Consider the following 902-nt stretch of genomic DNA (forward strand, 5'->3'; position numbering starts at 1 on the left):
GGATTTGGGTATGGGGGGCCTTGTGGGGGGGCTGCTCAGGAGAGGTGGGGCCCTCACCCCCCACAGGGTGCAGCCCCCCTACACAGCACATGGAATGCCCCCCCACAGGGCCTCAGCTTGCCACTGGAGGGCCCCAGCCCCCCTGCCCAGGGTCCCAGGCACCCTAGAGGGCCACAGCCTCCCTGGCCAGGGTCCCAGGCACCCTGGAGGGCCCCAGCCCCCCTGCCCAGGGTCCCAGGCACCCTGGAGGGCCCCAGCCCCCCTGCCCAGGGCCCATAACTTACCTTTAGCAGCAGCAGCGGGAGGGGGTGCTCTGAGCCACAGTGGCAGGGCCCGGCGCAACACACGGGAACTGCATGCTGGGTCCACCTGGGTCCTGCCACCCTTGGGAGTTGGGTGGCAGGAGCAGCCCCAGGGCCAGCAGGACCCATCTGGGCATGGCACGCAGTCCTCGGACACTGCACCGCGTCCTGCCGCCATGGGCCCAGCCTGACCAGGTGGCAGAGGGCCCCTGAGGGTGGCAGGACCTGGCTGGGCACGGCACGCGGTCCCCGCGTGCCATGTCCTGCCACCAAGGGTCCAACCTGGCCAGGCAGCACAGGAGCCCCAGGGCTGGCAGGACCCAGCTGGGCGTGGCACGCAGTCCCTGCACACCACTCTGGGTCCTGCCTCTGCCCTGCTATGCCTGCGGGCGGGGGGGGGGGGCAGGGTAGGACCTGAGCCAGCCCCACACACACCAGAGCATCTCTTTTGGAGGACTGACCTCCTGGCATGGTCTGGGACCATGCCTTGCTCTGCTCTTCTGCGGAGCAAACTTGCAGCGCGGAGAACATTTTTTCGTTCCTGTACGTGCCTCTTGCCCCACCTCAAAGGGGTTTGAGGTGGGGCGAGAGGCATGAGTG

This window comes from Alligator sinensis, unplaced genomic scaffold (genome assembly GCF_000455745.1).
Source record: "Alligator sinensis unplaced genomic scaffold, ASM45574v1 scaffold83_1, whole genome shotgun sequence".
NCBI classification, from domain to species: domain Eukaryota; kingdom Metazoa; phylum Chordata; order Crocodylia; family Alligatoridae; genus Alligator; species Alligator sinensis.